The sequence below is a fragment of the Lampetra fluviatilis genome, chromosome 81 (assembly GCF_964198595.1).
Source record: "Lampetra fluviatilis chromosome 81, kcLamFluv1.1, whole genome shotgun sequence".
Lineage (NCBI taxonomy): Eukaryota > Metazoa > Chordata > Hyperoartia > Petromyzontiformes > Petromyzontidae > Lampetra > Lampetra fluviatilis.
Window position 1 is genome coordinate 1,363,900 of NC_136355.1, and position 9,615 is coordinate 1,373,514.

The window sequence follows — 9,615 nt, forward strand, 5'->3', positions numbered from 1 at the left end:
AAGTTGTCCATTCGGTGGCCACACTTCCCCTACAAGGTGACCCTGGCAGCGCGGACCTGGGAAGCTGCGATCCTCCGTGAACGCACCAGCGCTTTCCTTCAGCATCTTCCTCGGGAGGCTTGCTGGGGTCCGGAGCTCCGAGAAGGTGGGAGGGGGGTTCCAGGCGGTGTGGGCCGGGTCTTCACGAACCGGCTACCCTTATGCCGCCCCCTGCTGGCGTGGGGTGGCGACGCCTGCTCATCACCCAAATTCGAAGGCCTCATTCCCCGCCGTTCTGGCCTTAGTGACGGAATATGGAGGTGCTTTGGGATACAAATTAAATGTAACTAAATCGGACTTGATGCCCCAAATAAGTTCTCAAGAAATTAGTTTTCAATCTAGATGATTTAAAAGTGTATAGCTCCAGTGGCTTCCTAATATCGGAAGCGCATCTGAAAGCGTGTGATGTGCTGGGGACAGAGCACAAATAATCATCCCCATGCAACAGGGCCACCATCATGCAGTCCCCCATGCAACATGGCTACCATTAAGTCCCCCATACAACACTGCCAACATGAAGTCCCCCATGCAACTTGGCCACCTGGATATCACTCATGCATCATGGCCACTATGAAATATTCAATGAATCATGGCCACTGTGACATCCACCATGCAACATGGCCATCGTGATGTTCCACCATTCACCATGGCCCTCTGTGACATCCCTCATTCCTGTTCTTACCTTGCGGTGATTTGATGCAGATGGAGGCGGTGCCCTCTGAGGACAGCGCCCTCCACGTGGTACAAAATTCGCCCTTATTCCTCGCCTCTCCAGATTGGCTCATCTACACACACACACAAAGACAAAGGTCCACCACATAGGCTTTAGCAAGATGTGGGGGATAGTGCAAGTGGCGAGCACTGAGCCAGGATCTCTGAGATCCTGGGCTCCACATTCAGGAGGGTCCTGCTGAGATGTCAGTTCTCAGCGTTCGGATATTTGGCCAATGTCAGATGTCACACTTGGATTAACAATGAGACACGTGTGTATTTAAAGGACACACGCAGGTTAATGGCATCCTTCAAACTGTTAAGAGAAGTAGGGCTGGGCCAGGACATGCCACGGCCACGAGGAACAACGATGGTTGATGGTCTAGAACAGGGGTCGGCAACCAAAATAATAAGAAGAGCCATTTCTTTCCAATTCGGTACAAAATTCCGTATTTCAAGAGCCGCAATGCATCTGAGTACATACTGTACATACGTACATATCGTCAAGAAGCAGCCCGTAAAGAGCCGCATGCGGCTCCGGAGCCGTAGGTTGCCGACCCCTGGTCTAGAACAATAACGGAGGTGCAGCCAAGTATCGGAACACGTCTGAGAGGACGGCTGCTAGAAAGATGGAGCGACAAAATCGGTGCTTGGTGGATTATTCCATCGCATGATCGTGAGGGGTAGCAGGGTCTCAAGGAAGGAGGCCTTCATCCAGTAGTGGATAGATAAAAGTACAGTAGATTGTTAAAACGTAGAAAGGCAGGTACACAGAGAGGATCTTGGGGAGATACTCTGATAGATGCAGACACACTCAGGCAGCCAAGCAGATGCACACTTAGGTGTATGGATAGGTGACAGGTAGCCACACGCGGAGTGGAGAGCACACGTCCATTAATACTTAACCACACGAGTCGAAGAGCCACATGTACCTCCATGGTGGCAACTTGCAGAGCAGGGTGCACAAAACTAACAGCGTCTCTCGCGCAGTCCAGGTCTCTGCGTGCGAAGCAGGAGACGAAGCCGAGGATCACATAGAGTCGAGGGGGTGTGACGGCACCCACATCTCAACACGAGTCAAGTCACAATGCGGACTCACACCATGAACCCACATCATCAACACAGACTCACATCATCACCAATCACTCACAACACGAAACACAAAAACAACAACCCACATTCGCCACTTAGTAGCGATGATGTCACCACGGCGCCTTTGCCAGGCCAGGTGCACTTTCAGGCCACACGAAGTGTCGAAGGCTCACTGACAAGACGTCACGGGACAGACCCAGGTTCCAAAGGTTGGCTGAGATGATTGGTAGATACACCAGCTGTATGCCCAACTGTGCCAACTTACCGAATTGTATCCGCCACTCGTTGTGAGCGTCACTCCTCTGCCCTCAGTTGTTGTAGGAGGCAGTCTGCCTCCAACTGTCCAGTAGCCTCCTTCACGAGCTTCCTCGTGAAGGATGCTATTTACACCGCTGGTACCAGTCTTTCACAAGTCTACTCAACTCAACATCCTCCCATACAGCATCAGTCCATATTTTCGACAGCCCATGTCGTGGCCGTTTAGCCCCCTTTATGCAGCCAAAAAGAAACTGCTTGGGTATGCGGGCTACAAGACCCAGCAAACGCAGCCTTGCCTGCCGGAGGAGCTTACTGGTGGGAATGTGTCCAGATCCTTCAAGGATTTGTGAGCTCCTCACACAATCCAGCTAGGTTAAACCCAGGATGGCTCGTTGGAACCACCACCGACACCACCACCAACACTACTAACACCATCAACATCACCACCAACAACACCAGTACCACCACCAACAAGAATATCACCATCATCAACACCGTCACCAGCACCACCAACAACACCAACAGCACCACCACCAACAACACCAATAGCACCACCATCAACACCACCATCAACACCAACAACACCACCATCAACACCACCACCATCAACACCACCAACAACACCACCACGAACAACAAATATAAATATCCCCCTTATAGCTGAAATTAACTGTTGGGGCAAGTGCTGTTAGCCAGCATCACCTATGAAGGCCGGAAAAGCACACGAGGGCGTGGGTGGCCAACACCACGCCTTTGTCTCCGAGTGGCGATATTTACACACCACACCAGGTACTCATTTGAGGCTGAGTCGACCTAGGGGAGGCCCAGGACCGGTTCATATAATGGTCACTGGTGTTGACAGCGCGTTAACCACTCCACACACACACAGACTCACACACGGATACAAACACACACGGACTCACACAAACACAGACTCACACCACACACACAGACTCACACCACCGCACCACCCACCCACAGCTAGGATCCACTCCTCACCTTCGCCAGAGTTTCTCCCCGCCTCTCTAACGGACAAACTGCCAGGGGGAAGCGCGTGACTCGAGACGAGGGGGCAGTACCAGGTGACCACGCCCACCGAGACGTAGAGCCCTGAGCCCTGAGCCCCTCACCCGAGCCTCCCCCCCATGCCCACCCCCTGGCCCCACCTCTTCACCCCCCTCGGCCCGCCCCCTCTTCCCCGCCCCTCCCCCCGCTGAGGCCGGGGCGAGTGGAGGCAGCGCTGTGCATTGTGGGTGGCGAGCGGCTGATTTGGATTCCCGCTCGCGGCCACCATCGGTGGCTCGCGAGCTGCTGAAGCGGCGGCTCGCTGGCTGGTCCTCCTCTACATCGACTCAGCCCGAAGAAGGTGAGAACCTTGCATGGTGTGGACACATCAGCAGTGGCGGTGGTGGAGAGGGGAGGCAGAGGAGGCGCCTGGCTCACCGCCGTTACGCTCTGGGCGCCTGCTGAGTTCACGGCGCTGCTCCAAGCAGAGCGCGGCCCTGCTGATGATGAGAGGCACTGCCAGATTGTGGCTGATGGGATGAGTTAAATTTTGTTTTTTTGTATCTGGAGGGACGGAGTTGTTGTCGTAGCAGAAATGGCCTCCACTAGAGGCCGCGATGTGGAGTATTTGGTCTACTCTTCCACGCTGGTCCAGACCCGTTGGAGCGAGGTGGGTGTACCCACAACTTTACCCCTCCACACGCGGGGGGCGTCAGCTCACTGCACTTGCAATGCAGAGGTGCAGGTTCGAGTCCATTTCACACTCAGTCATTCACCCACCCACAGAGGGATAAAGACCCTTTATGCAGTGGTTGTGTAGTATCTGCATCAATGTTTTTGTTGTTGAGTTATGGTGGTTGTTCTGGTTGCGGTTATAATCTTGGCTTTAGTTTTGGTTGTATAGGTGGTTGTAGTACTGGTTGTAATTGTGGTTGCTCTGGTTGTGGTGCCTTTGGTGTTTTTGGTTGTGGTTATAATTGTGGTTGAGTAGGTTGTGGTTATATGTGCGGTTGTGGTGTTTGTGGTTATAACTTGATTTGAAGTTTTGGTGACTGCATAAATTACTCTCTGGTTCTTTCTGTAAAGTCACGTAGAAAGAAAATAAATTAAATAATAGAGTACGACGTTGCGATTGCAACACAAGCAACCGTCATCAGGTAGAACTAAATTTGAGAGATAGACAAAACACAGACACACAAGCAGAGAGAGACAACACAGAGACAGAGAGGGGGGGGGAGGGGCAGAGTGAGAGGTGGGTCTGCTGGAGCAGCTGCTGGAGTGAGTGGGTGAGTTAGTGAGTGGGTGAGTGGGTGGGTGGATGAGTGATTGATTGATTGAGTGATTGATTGAGTGATTGATTGAGTGATTGATTGAGTGGGTGAGTGGGTGGGTGAGTAGGTGGGTGAGTGGGTGGGTGGGTGAGTGGGTGGGTGAGTGGGTGGGTGAGTGGGTGGGTGAGTGGGTGGGTGGGTGAGTGAGTGAGTGAGTGGGTGGGTGAGTGAGTGGGTGGGTGGGTCGGTGAGTGAGTGGGTGGGTGAGTGGGTGAGTGGGTGGGTGGGTGGGTGAGTGGGTGGGTGAGTGGGTGGGTGGGTGGGTGAGTGGGTGAGTGGGTGAGTGAGTGGGTGGGTGAGTAGGTGGGTGAGTGGGTGGGTGGGTGGGTGAGTGGGTGGGTGAGTGGGTGAGTGAGTGGGTGGGTGAGCGAGTGGGTGGGTGAGTGGGTGGGTGAGTGGGTGGGTGAGTGGGTGAGTGAGTGGGTAGGTGAGTGGGTGAGTGAGTGGGTGAGTGAGAGGGTGGGTGAGTGAGTGGGTGGGTGAGTGGGTGGGTGGGTGGGTGAGTGGGTGGGTGGGTGAGTGAGTGAGTGAGTGAGTGAGTGGGTGGGTGAGTGGGTGGGTGGGTGGGTGGGTGAGTGGGTGGGTGGGTGGGTGGGTGGGTGGGTGGGTGAGTGAGGGTGGGTGGGTGGGTGAGTGAGTGGGTGGGTGGGTGAGTGAGTGGGTGGGTGGGTGAGTGGGTGGGTGGGTGGGTGAGTGGGTGGGTGGGTGGGTGAGAGTGAGTGGGTGCGTGGGTGAGTGGGTGGGTTGGTGGGCGAGTGAGTGGGTGGGTCGGTGGGTGAGTGAGTGGGTGAGTGAGTGGGTGAGTGGGTGGGTGGGTGGGTGGGTGAGTGAGTGGGTGGGTGGGTGGGTGGGTGGGTGGGTGAGTGAGTGGGTGGGTGAGTGAGTGGGTGGGTGGGTGGGTGAGTGAGTGGGTGGGTGGGTGGGTGAGTGGGTGGGTGGGTGGGTGAGTGGGTGAGTGAGTGAGTGAGTGGGTGGGTGGGTGGGTGGGTGGGTGAGTGGGTGGGTGAGTGAGTGAGTGAGTGGGTGAGTGAGTGAGTGAGTGAGTGAGTGAGTGGGTGAGTGGGTGGGTGAGTGAGTTGGTGAGTGAATGAGTGAGTGGGTGAGTGGGTGGGTGGGTGAGTGGGTGGGTGGGTGGGTGGGTGGGTGGGTGGGTGAGTGAGTGAGTGGGTGGGTGGGTGAGTGGGTGGGTGAGTGAGTGAGTGAGTGGGTGGGTGAGTGGGTGGGTGGGTGGGTGGGTGAGTGGGTGGGTGGGTGGGTGGGTGAGTGGGTGGGTGGGTGGGTGGGTGAGTGGGTGGGTGGGTGGGTGAGTGGGTGGGTGAGTGGGTGGGTGGGTGAGAGTGAGTGAGTGGGTGGGTGAGAGTGAGTGAGTGGGTGGGTGGGTGGGTGGGTGGGTGGGTGGGTGCGTGGGTGGGTGAGTGGGTGGGTTGGTGGGCGAGTGAGTGGGTCGGTGGGTGAGTGAGTGAGTGGGTGGGTGAGTGAGTGGGTGAGTGGGTGGGTGAGTGAGTGGGTGGGTGAATGAGTGAGTGAGTTAGTGAGTGGGTGGGTGAGTGGGTGGGTGGGTGAGTGGGTGGGTGGGTGGGTGAGAGTGAGTGAGTGGGTGGGTGGGTGGGTGAGTGGGTGGGTGGGTGAGTGGGTGGGTGGGTGAGTGGGTGGGTGGGTGGGTGAGTGGGTGGGTGGGTGGGTGAGTGGGTGGGTGGGTGGGTGGGTGGGTGAGTGGGTGAGTGAGTGGGTGGGTGAGTGGGTGGGTGGGTGAGTGAGTGAGTGAGTGAGTGAGTGGGTGAGTGAGTGGGTGATTGGGTGGGTGAGTGAGTGAGTGAGTGGGTGGGTGGGTGGGTGGGTGAGTGAGTGGGTGGGTGTATGGGTGGGTGGGTGGGTGAGTGAGTGAGTGAGTGGGTGAGTGAGTGAGTGGGTGAGTGAGTGGGTGGGTGAGTGAGTGAGTGAGTGAGTGGGTGGGTGGGTGGGTGGGTGAGTGAGTGGGTGGGTGGGTGGGTGAGTGGGTGAGTGGGTGAGTGGGTGAGTGGGTGAGTGGGTGGGTGAGTGGGTGAGTGGGTGGGTGGGTGAGTGAGTGGGTGGGTGGGTGGGTGGGTGAGTGGGTGGGTGAGTGAGTGAGTGAGTGAGTGGGTGAGTGAGTGAGTGGGTGAGTGAGTTGGTGGGTGAATGAGTGAGTGGGTGAGTAGGTGGGTGGGTGAGTGGGTGGGTGGGTGGGTGAGTGAGTGGGTGGGTGGGTGGGTGAGTGAGTGGGTGGGTGGGTGGGTGAGTTGGTGGGTGAATGAGTGAGTGGGGTGAGTAGGTGGGTGGGTGAGTGGGTGGGTGGGTGGGTGGGTGAGTGGGTGGGTGAGTGGGTGGGTGGGGTGGGTGGGTGGGTGAGAGTGAGTGAGTGGGTGGGTGAGAGTGAGTGGGTGGGTGGGTGGGTGGGTGGGTGAGTGAGTGGGTGCGTGGGTGGGTGAGTGGGTGGGTTGGTGGGCGAGTGAGTGGGTGGGTCGGTGGGTGAGTGAGTGGGTGGGTGAGTGAGTGGGTGAGTGGGTGGGTGAGTGAGTGGGTGGGTGAATGAGTGAGTGAGTTAGTGAGTGGGTGGGTGAGTGGGTGGGTGGGTGAGTGGGTGGGTGGGTGGGTGAGAGTGAGTGAGTGGGTGGGTGGGGTGAGTGAGTGGGTGGGTGGGTGGGTGGAGTGGGTGGGTGGGTGGGTGAGTGGGTGGGTGGGTGGGTGAGTGGGTGGGTGGGTGATGTGGGTGAGTGGGTGAGTGGGTGGGTGGGTGAGTGATTGGGTGAGTGAGTGGGTGGGTGAGTGAGTGAGTGAGTGGGTGGTGTGGTGGGGTGGGTGGGTGAGTGGGTGAGTGAGTGAGTGAGTGAGTGGGTGATGGTGAGTGAGTGAGTGGGTGGGTGGGTGGGTGGGTGAGTGAGTGGGTGGGTGAGTGAGTGGGTGGGTGGGTGGGTGGGTGAGTGAGTGAGTGAGTGAGTGGGTGGTGAGTGAGTGAGTGAGTGAGTGAGTGAGTGAGTGAGTGAGTGGGTGAGTGAGTGAGTGAGTGAGTGAGTGAGTGGGTGAGTGAGTGAGTGAGTTGGTGGGTGGGTGGGTGAGTGGGTGGGTGGGTGGGTGAGTGAGTGAGTGAGTGGGTGGGTGGGTGGGTGGGTGGGTGAGTGAGTGAGTGGGTGGGTGGGTGGGTGGGTGGGTGAGTGAGTGAGTGGGTGGGTGGGTGGGTGGGTGGGTGAGTGGGTGGGTGGGTGGGTGAGTGGGTGAGTGGGTGGGTGGGTGGGTGAGTGAGTGGGTGAGTGAGTGGGTGGGTGGGTGAGTGAGTGAGTGGGTGGGTGGGTGGGTGAGTGGGTGGGTGGTGAGTGAGTGAGTGGTGGTGAGTGAGTGAGTGAGTGGGTGAGTGGTGTGGGTGAGTGAGTTGGTGGGTGAATGAGTGAGTGGGTGAGTAGGTGGGTGGGTGAGTGGGTGGGTGGGTGGGTGGGTGAGTGAGTGGGTGGGTGGGTGGGTGAGTGAGTGGGTGGGTGGGTGAGTTGGTGGGTGAATGAGTGAGTGGGTGAGTAGGTGGGTGGGTGAGTGGGTGGGTGGGTGGGTGAGTGGGTGGGTGAGTGGGTGGGGTGGGTGGGTGGGTGGGTGGGTGAGAGTGAGTGAGTGAGTGGGTGGGTGGGTGGTGTGAGTGAGTGGGTGGGTGGGTGGGTGGGTGGGTGGGTGAGTGAGTGGGTGCGTGGGTGGGTGAGTGGGTGGGTTGGTGGGCGAGTGAGTGGGTGGGTCGGTGGGTGAGTGAGTGGGTGGGTGAGTGAGTGGGTGAGTGGGTGGGTGAGTGAGTGGGTGGGTGAAATGAGTGAGTGAGTTAGTGAGTGGGTGGGTGAGTGGGTGGGTGGGTGAGTGGGTGGGTGGGTGGGTGAGAGTGAGTGAGTGGGTGGGTGGGTGGGTGAGTGGTGGGTGGGTGGGTGGTGAGTGGGGTGGGTGGTGTGGTGGGTGGTGAGGGTGGGTGGGTGGGTGGGTGAGTGGGTGGGTGGGTGGTGAGTGGGTGGGTGGGTGAGTGGGTGAGTGGGTGGGTGAGTGGGTGGGTGGGTGAGTGGGTGGGTGGGTGAGTGAGTGGGTGAGTGAGTGGGTGGGTGAGTGGGTGGTGGGTGGGTGGGTGAGTGGGTGAGTGGGTGAGTGAGTGAGTGAGGGGTGAGTGAGTGAGTGAGTGGGTGAGTGGGTGGGTGAGTGAGTGAGTGAGTGGGTGGGTGGGTGGGTGGGTGAGTGAGTGAGTGAGTGAGTGGTGAGTGAGTGAGTGAGTGAGTGAGTTGGTGGGTGGAATGAGTGAGTGGGTGAGTGGGTGGGTGGGTGAGTGGGTGGGTGGGTGGGTGAGTGAGTGGGTGGGTGGGTGGGTGGGTGAGTGGGTGAGTGGGTGGGTGGGTGGGTGGTGAGTGGGTGGGTGAGTGGGTGGGTGAGTGGGGTGGGTGGGTGAGAGTGAGTGAGTGGGTGGGTGAGAGTGAGTGAGTGGGTGGGTGGGTGGGTGGGTGAGTGAGTGGGTGCGTGGGTGGGTGAGTGGGTGGGTTGGTGGGGCGAGTGAGTGGGTGGGTCGGTGGGTGAGTGAGTGAGTGAGTGGGTGAGTGAGTGAGTGAGTGGGTGAGTGGGTGGGTGATGAGTGAGTGAGTGGTGGGTGGGTGGGTGGTGAGTGAGTGAGTGAGTGAGTGGGGTGAGTGAGTGAGTTGTGAGTGAGTGAGTGAGTGAGTGAGTTGGTGGGTGAATGAGTGAGTGGGTGAGTGGGTGGGTGGGTGAGGGGTGGGTGGGTGGGTGAGTGGAGTGGGTGGGTGGTGGTGGGTGAGTGGGTGAGAGTGGGTGGGTGGGTGGGTGGGTGAGTGGGTGGGTGAGTGGGTGGGTGAGTGGGTGGGTGGGTGAGAGTGAGTGAGTGAGTGGGTGGGTGAGAGTGAGTGAGTGGGTGGGTGGGTGGGTGGGTGGGTGAGTGAGTGGGTGCGTGGGTGGGTGAGTGGGTGGGTTGGTGGGCGAGTGAGTGGGTGGGTCGGTGGGTGAGTGAGTGGGTGGGTGGGGGTGAGTGAGTGGGTGAGTGGTGGGTGGGTGAGTGAGTGGGTGGGTGAATGAGTGAGTGAGTTAGTGAGTGGGTGGGTGAGTGGGTGGGTGGGTGAGTGGGTGGGTGGGTGGGTGAGAGTGAGTGGGTGGGTGGGTGAGTGGGTGGGTGGGTGGGTGAGTGGGTGGGTGGGTGGGT

The 9,615-nt window shown here is 58.7% G+C and overlaps 1 long non-coding RNA gene across 1 annotated transcript; it reads right to left on the reverse strand.

Moving 5' to 3' along the window:
- Positions 1–404: 404 nt before the first annotated feature.
- Positions 405–3,155, reverse strand: LOC144953739 (uncharacterized). Its single transcript, XR_013640887.1, has 3 exons — positions 3,100–3,155; positions 1,683–1,749; positions 405–824 (listed from the first exon to the last, which is right to left on the reverse strand). It is a non-coding gene; the product is annotated as an uncharacterized LOC144953739 (long non-coding RNA).
- Positions 3,156–9,615: the final 6,460 nt, after the last annotated feature.